This window comes from Gekko japonicus, unplaced genomic scaffold (assembly GCF_001447785.1).
Source record: "Gekko japonicus isolate JY-2015 unplaced genomic scaffold, Gekko_japonicus_V1.1 scaffold1201, whole genome shotgun sequence".
In the NCBI taxonomy this organism is placed as follows: domain Eukaryota; kingdom Metazoa; phylum Chordata; class Lepidosauria; order Squamata; family Gekkonidae; genus Gekko; species Gekko japonicus.
The window spans coordinates 55,025-62,966 of record NW_015172039.1 but is presented as its reverse complement, the minus strand read 5'-3'; the positions used below and the strand labels follow the sequence as shown (position 1 = coordinate 62,966).

General features: G+C 52.7%; 1 non-coding gene across 1 annotated transcript; it reads right to left on the bottom strand.

The window, feature by feature from the left end:
- Positions 1–1,854: 1,854 nt before the first annotated feature.
- TRNAV-GAC lies at positions 1,855–1,926 on the bottom strand. Its single transcript has one exon. It is a non-coding gene; the product is annotated as a tRNA-Val (tRNA).
- Between the last annotated feature and the right edge of the window lie 6,016 nt (positions 1,927–7,942).

The following is a 7,942-nucleotide window of genomic DNA, read 5'->3' as shown; positions in this document are numbered from 1 at the left end:
CCCTCCCCACAACAGACAGACACCCTGGGAGGCAGGCGGGGCTGAGAGAGCTCTGACAGAAACGGCTCTTTTTCAAGGACAGCTCTTATCAGAACTACGGCTTGCCCAAGGCCATCCAGCCAGGTGCAAGTGGAGGAGTGGGGGAATGAAACCGGTTCTCCCAGATTAGCATCTGCACACTTAACCCACGACACCAAACTAGCAGTATACCTCTGAGTAAGGGGAGGGCTGTGGATTCCTTGGCCAGCTGGAGGACTGCCCGGGTGCTTTTGGCTACCTGCTACCGAGGAGAGAGTGCTGGATGAAACCGAGCTTGGCCTGATCCCCAGACTGCGCCTTTTCAGCACAAACAGGGACCAACGATCCTAGAATCACAGAGAGTTGGAAGGGGCCATAGAGACCACCTAGGCCAACCCACGGCCCAATGCAGGACCAGCCTCCTAGTCCACCCTTTCTCCTCCCGTCACCTCCTCTGGAGGAGAGATCGAGATGGGTCGCTGCCGTGCGAGTCTGTCTGTAGCAGGAGAAAAGAGCCAGAGTCCAGGAGCACCTCCAAGACTAACAAAACATGTGGCAGGGGAGGAGCTTTTGGGAGTCACGGCTCACCTCTTCGGATACGCTTCTTCCTCCCTTGGGGAGGGGACGTTAATAAATGACTTATTAATGTTTAATGTCTTCATTATGTTTTATTTTGCAAGCTGCCTCCGATTCCCTGTAGAGGAGGCATAAAAAACGTTCTAAATAAATAAATACCAAATTTAAATGCTCCTCTGTTCATCTGCCTGCTTCTATGCAATCGGACGGGTCACCTCATCTCTGCTACCCTGGGTCACCTCTGCTAACACATACCCATGGGCACATTTAACTGGAGATGCCGGGGATTGAACCTGGGACCTCCTGCATGCCAAGCAGATACTCTAGGAGTGAGCCACAGCCACTCCCCAGCTGTCTATTCAGACTGACAGCAACTCTCCAGAGTCATGGGGAGAGGTTTTTCAGATCGCCTACTGCAAGATCTGGAGATGCCAGGGACTGAACCTGGGACCTTCTGCATGCCAAGCAGAGGCTCTGCCGCTGAGCCACGGCCCCTCTTTACAGCTCTCCAGGGTCTCAGGCGGAGGCCTTTCCCATCACCGCCTGCCTGGTCCTTTTTAACTGGGGATGCCGGGGACTGAACCTGGGACCTTCTGCAGGCCAAGCAGAGGCACTCCATGAAATTGCTGAGCGGTCGGGTTAGAACGGATAAAAGGAAGTACTTCTTCACCCAAAGAGTGATTCACACATGGAATTCACTGCCACAGGAAGTGGTGGCGGCTACAAGCATGGACGGCTTCAAAAGGGAATTAGATAAGCATATGGAGCAGAGGTCCATCAGTGGCTCTTAGCCACAAGGTATAGATAGGGACTCTGGGGCAAGTGATGCTCTGTCATCTTGGTGCTTGGGTGGGGGGGCAACAGTGGGAGGGCTTCTAATGTCCTGGCCCCACTGGTGGACCTCCTGATGGCACTGGTATTTCTAGCCACTGTGTGATACAGAGTGTTGGACTGGATGGGCCTTTGGCCTAATCCAACATTGGCATCTCTTATGTTCTTATGTTCTTAGGCTCTACCACTGAGCCACGGCCCCTCCCCAAGCACACAGAAACACACAGGAAGCTGCCTTCTACTGAATTGGATCATTGGTCCATCAAAGTCGGTATTGTCTACGCAGGCTGGCACCGGCTCTCCGGGGTCTCACGAGGAGACCTTTCTCATCACAACCTGCCTGGTCCTTTCAACCGGCAACTTTTAACTGGAGATGCCATTAGTGTTGTATGCTGGTCTTAAGACGGTAATAATAAAACTAAACTGAACTGGAGATGCCAGGGATTGAACCTGGGACCTTCTGCATGTCAGGCAGATGCTCTGCCAATGAGCCACGGCCCCTCCCTGATATCCCCCCTCATAAGCATTTATGGACAGAGCACATGTCTGAACTCAGGATTGTCTACTCAGGCCCCTGCCACACGGTGGGGGCGGGGGGAAACACAGGCAAAGTGCGGCTTTTTAAAGCCGCACCAAAAGAGACACGCGGCGGCGGGATCACATAGATCCCCTGAACCGCCACGCAGTTCCTCCCCGGCACGATCAGATGCCGGGGGGAAGCCACTGACAGGGAAGTGAGGCAGCCGAACTGCGCATGTGTGAGCATGCGCAGTTCGGCCGGGAGCCGGGATTGCTACAAACGAAGAGCGCGCCGGCAATCCCACGGCCGCGCTTGATGCGGCGTCCCAGGTAAGTCCTCCTCTGGGGGTGGTTCTTTTTTACAGCGCGTTATTGGCCTGAAGGGACGGATCGGGGACGGGTGGGAGCCGATTCCCAGATGTTGCAGTGTGCTCGCACCCGTTTGCTGCGCCCCCGATCCGTCCCTCTCCCGGGCCAAAATCTCCCATGTGACCGGGTCCTCAGACTGCCAATAGCTCTCTAGGGTCTCAGGCAGAGTTCTTTCACATCAGCTACCACCTGGCATTTTGAACTGGAGATGCTGGGGACTGAACCGGGGACCTTCTGCATGCCAAGCAGAGGCTCCACCGCTGAGCCACAGCCCCTCCCCAAACATACACGAACCTGCCTTATCCTGAATCAGACCCTTGGTCCAACAAGGTCAATAGTGTCAACTCAGCCTGGCAGCTGCTCTCCAGGGTCTCAGGGAGAAGTCTTCCCCCTCACTTGCTGCCTGGTCCTTTTTGACTGGAGATGCCGGGGATTGAACTTGGGACCTTCTTCATGCCAGGCAGATGCTCTGCCACTGAGCCACAGCCCCCATCCCGCAGGGAGAAACTGCAGCCCCTCCAGGATGCAGGCTGGGAGTGCGGCCTGTTTCCAGATGTGGCCTACAGGAGGAGAGGAAGGCAGGCACAGTTGCACCAACTCGCTGCTCCCAGCTCCTCGAAGGACAGGGCTTGGAGCCCAGCGACGGAGCAGGAAGGCCCTGCCAGAGCACATGGCAGCGAGGACCTGCTGCCCTGTAGTTCCCGGCCAAACCGCCTGGGAAGCCTGCCACCCCATGCGGTGGGTCCCCTTTCCCCACGGCACGCCACACAGAAATTCAGCAAGCGGAGCTTTTCCTGGCACAAGGACACAACAGGGCAAGAACACCTGCACACCTCAAGGCACAGGAGCACGGCACAAGCAGGAGGAAAGAGTTGGCGGTCCGGGCCTCCGCTGGCTGGCTGCGGTCCCTCCAAGGTGGCCTTGGGAAAGAAGAAGAGAAGGGCCCGGCGGCCGCTCCACTCCTGCATACAAAACGGCTCTGGCAAGCTTCGAAGATTATCCCTGGACATCTGCCAAGCAGCATCCAAGGAAATTCAGCAAAGGCAGCAGAGGTTATGCGGGAGGCAGAGCACGGAGGACGACGACGCTGGCTCGCTCTCTGCCTCCCTCTCTCCTGGAACGGTCTCCTCCACACTCCTGGCTTGCCATGACACTGACCGCACTAGCCAAAGCCACCACCAGCCGGGCCTGGTTCTTCTGGCTCTCCACCAAGACCAGTAGTGCCTCTTCTTGATAAGCAAAAGCAGAGAGAGGCCTTTGCCCACCCCGCCACCCGAGAGCCCCTGGGATCAGCCAGGGAACTCCCCCATGTGAAGCAGCCAGCCGTAGTCCGTCTGATCCCAAAAAATGCAAAATCCGCTAGGAAAGAACACCATCAAAAATTGCCAATATATATAAACTCTATTTCACAATTATAAAGTTGGTAGTGTTACAACATCAGAATAAGTGCATACGAATACTATAAGCGAGGTTATAAGAATCGTTACGATTCGCTCTTCACACTATGAACCTTGTTGTCAGGAGAAACTGTTGAAATCGGGTTCCAACTACGCAGCCAGCAAACTGAAGAAGATGATGGAAACGTTTCCTTTAAAGTATCTGGAACGGGCGTTTTTGCGAAGGCCGTTTTTGAAAATGTTTTGAAAATGTGGATTCCTCCTACTAATTTGAACGGATTACATGGACTAATATTTATCTTCGAAGGAGGAAACGTATTCTATGCCTTGCTTATAGTATTAGTATGGAGATGCCAGAGATTGAACCTGGGACCTTCTGCATGCCAAGCCGTTCAGGTAGTAGGTGATGGGAAAGACCTCTCCCTGAGACCCTGGAGAACCGCGGCCAGTCAGAGTAGACAAGACTAACCTTGATGGCACAAGGGGGGTCTGATTCAGTAGAAGGCAGGTTCACATGCATTCACCACTGCAGGGGCAGGTGATCAGTGTGCATGGAAGATTCTGGAATCTGCCATGGCCCAAGCCTGCCTGTTACAGCAAAACAGGCCCACAATCTCCTTCCACTTCCTGGGCGCCGCAGCCTTAATCCCAAGATGCCCTCAGCACCCAAAGGTGCTCGTATGTTCCGCTCCTCTCATCCTACCTAAGCTGGGTCACTTTTTGGGGGGGAGGGAGATGTTCCAGCAGCATCTTCCCTTCTTCCTGTCCCCTTGAGCTGCCAACTCCAGCCAGGAAAATTCCTGAAGCTGGTGTCTGTGGAGGGGAGAATCTGGAGAGCACTCCTCATTCCCATCGATGGTATACCACAGAGTTTGCCCTCTGCAGCGGCCGTTTCCTCCAGGGGAACAGATCTGTGTGGCCTGGAGATCAGTTGTAATTTCAGGAGTGCTCCAGGCCCTGCCTGGAGGCTGGCAACCCTGCGGCCTCAACCAGCCTCTCCTTCAGCCTATCTCCAAAGCGCAACAAAGAATGTTTGGAGCCACCTACTCCAGATCGATCAAACAATCGATAGCGTGGGATTATGGTTCCTTGTTTCACAAAGGAAACGGAGGCTCCGAGGAGAAAGAACGGGGGACCCCCTGCAGCCCACGACAGTGTGGAGTTCAGGCAATTTTAACCCTGCGATTAACTTCACTGCACTGCAGGGGGAAATAAGCGCAGCCTTAAAGAAAAGATATTGAAATTCTGGCATCAAAGCGTGCAAGAAAGTACCGGAGGCTTTTTGCTAATATATTCAGGGGGAGACGGAGAATTAGGATCATTAATACATGAGACAGGAGGTGGAATTAATGCTGAATCGAAAGATCGTGGGTTGCTGAGCCGCATCTTTCAAGGCAGCCCTTTTAACAAGCTCACAACAAGGGGGAGGGGGGGGAGTTGGGCAGATTACGGATCTCCGGCAAACCACCCTCTAAATTAAAGCCCTGTTTCTGCGAAGCAATTAAACTGGTGCTCTGGTCTCCCTGGAATTCAAAACTGCTCCATCCAGATACTTGGAAACAGCCGCTGTCCACAAAGACACCTGCTCCGGAGACAACCGTGGCGCTCCAGTATCAGGTCTATCCAAAGAATCATAGAATCACAGAGATGGAAGGCACCTCCAGGGCCATCTAGTCCAACCCCCTGCACAAGACAGGACATTCACAAATACCTCCCCCTCCACACACACCAGTGACCCTGGTTCCATGCCCAGAAGAGGGCAAAAAACCTCCAGGATTTCCAGCCAAACCGGCCTGGAGAAAAATGGCTTCTGGACCCCAATATGGCCATCAGCATTTCCCTGGGTGTTTAAGAACCAAGCACTGAGGCAACCCTCCCTGCCCTCCCTCTCATGATCTGCCCAAGTTCACAGAATCTGCATTGCCATCAAATGGCCACCTAGTCTCTGTTTGAAAATCTCCCAAGAAGGAGAGCCCACCACCTCCCGGGGAAGCCTGTTGTTCCACTGAAGAACCACTCTGACTGTCAGGAAGTTCTTCCTAATGTTTAGCTGAAAACTCTTCTGATTTAATTTCAACCCATCAGTTCTGGTCTGACCTTCTGGGGCAACAGAAAACCACTCCGCACCATCCTCCATATGACAGCCCTTCAGGTACTTGAAGATGGTGATCCTATCCCCTCTCAGTCGTCTCCTCTCCAGGCTAAACATGCCCAGCTCCTTCAACCTCTTCTCACAGGACTTGGTCTCCAGACCCCTCACCCTCTTCGTTGCCCTCCTCTGGACACGTTCCAGCTTGTCTGTATCCTTCTTAAATTGTGGTGCCCAAAACTGAACACAATACTCTTGGTGACGTCTAACCAGAGCAGAGTAAAGTGATACCATCACTTCACATGATCTGGACGCTATACTTCTGTTGGTACAGCCCAAAATCACATTTGCCTTTTTTTAGCTACCACATCACACTGCACACAGAGAACAGGGGTAGCCTGCAGAGGTCGGGTGTGTGTGTGTTGGGAGGTGGGGGCTTAATAAGCACCAATGAATACAGAGCATCACTTGCCCCAGACTTAGAGTTCCTATCTACACCTGGTGGCTAAGAGCTACTGATGGACCTCTTGAATCCATCCATGCTTATAGCTGCCACCACCTCCTGTGGCAGTGAATTCCATGCTCTAAATTTTCCACTCCACAATACTCCAAGTGAGGTCTGACCATGGCAGTATACTTGGTACAATCATTTCTCTTTTTCCTAGATGCTTACGAGTCTGAAGATCATGTTTGCCTTCTTTGCTGCTGCACCACACTAGCCACTCATACTCAGTTTGCCATCCACCCAAACCCCAAGATCCTGTTCACACACACAACTACCGAGAAGAGTACGTATGCGTAACATTTTTACTACTCAGAGGCAAAACCTTATATTTGTCTCTATTAAATTGCATCTTGCTCACATCTGCCCATTTCCCCAGTATATCCACCCAAATCTGATTGTATTTTATCTCGATCTTCTGGAGTGTTCACCGTCCCACCTAATCTGGTGTCATCTGCAAATTTAACAAGTAGTCCCTTCTGATGCTCGCTCTAAGCTGTGGAGTCTTGTGAGCAAAAATTCTACTCTGTGAGCTCCTGGCATTAAAGTTGTGGGTGAGCGATTTGGCTACTGCATATATTAGTTTGCTCTGGAGCCATCCTTCCTGAGCTAAGACAAAAATGTGTGAGCCGGAAGCTAAAAAACTGTGAGCTAGCTCACACTAACTCAGCTTAGAGGGGACACTGGTCCCTTCACACCCTCATCTAGATCATTGATAAAAATATTCAAAAGCACGGGGCCCCAAACTGCGCCCTGCGGCACCCCACTAGTTACTACCCCCCAGTCGGACAAGCGGCCATTCCCTACCGCGGTTTGGGTGGGATTCTCCATCCAGTTCCTTACCTATCTAACCATCCTAAAATCAAAACATCATGGGGGACCCCATCAAATGCCTTACTAAAATCCGAATGTGCAGCATCCATGGCCTCCCAACAATATGCAAACTTGTCAGCCAATCAAAAAAGGAAATGATGGCCCCGGTCACACCGGCCGGATATCGCGGGGGGGAGGCGTGGCTAATTGCCTTGGTGCAGTTTGATCCGCGATTACGCGATCAGACGCGCCGGCGGCACACCACGGGTCTGTCCCTCCGCGCCGGCGGGTAAACAAGGGTGGCGATCACACAACGATCCTGCAGCGCAGCAAAGAAGCGGCATGGTGCGATCACACCAGCAATGGCTAGGCACCGCTGCCGTGACAAACAGGGTCATTTTTTTTTTTAAGCCGAAATGGCACTTTTGCTCTCTTCTTTGTGCGCATGCGCCGTTGGGTGCTTGTGCGCAACTTGTGGAGACTTGGGGGGGTGGAAAACCTGTTTGCGAAGGGACATGGGCGGGCGCCGGATGCCAACACCGGAAACGCAATCAGACGCCAGCCCTTGCCTCGTGGTTTCCGGAAACTAGTACCTCAGAGGTACTAGTTTTTAACTCTGCATCTTCAGCGGGAAGACTCGGGTTCGCCACGGGAGCTCTACGCTTCCCAGATGTTGCAGTGTGATTGCGCCCAAAAAATCTGCCTATCTTCCGTCTCTGTAGCATGGCTAATGTGCCGTGTGACCGCAGCCGATATTAAGAAGAAGAAGAAGAAGAAGAAGAAGAAGAAGAAGAAGAAGAAGAAGAAGAAGAAGAAGAAGAAGAAGAA